The sequence below is a fragment of the Mus pahari genome, chromosome 3, assembly GCF_900095145.1.
Source record: "Mus pahari chromosome 3, PAHARI_EIJ_v1.1, whole genome shotgun sequence".
In the NCBI taxonomy this organism is placed as follows: Eukaryota; Metazoa; Chordata; class Mammalia; order Rodentia; family Muridae; genus Mus; species Mus pahari.
Genome location: NC_034592.1, coordinates 142,674,530 through 142,674,736, shown reverse-complemented (window position 1 = coordinate 142,674,736; position 207 = coordinate 142,674,530).

Here is a 207-nt window from a genome sequence, read left to right as displayed (position 1 = left end):
TAATGTGCATGTAATATTTTACTATATATATATATTTGTATCTGATTAAAATATTTTTTTGTTTAAGCTAAAAAAAAAAAAAAAAAAAAAAGAATGTCTATGGCTGCTTGGGGGAAGGCAAAAATATTTGAAATGTTCTTATTCTACAACACATGAGACCAGATATGTGGCCACACTGGGGAGAGTGTGCATATATGAATGTGCACA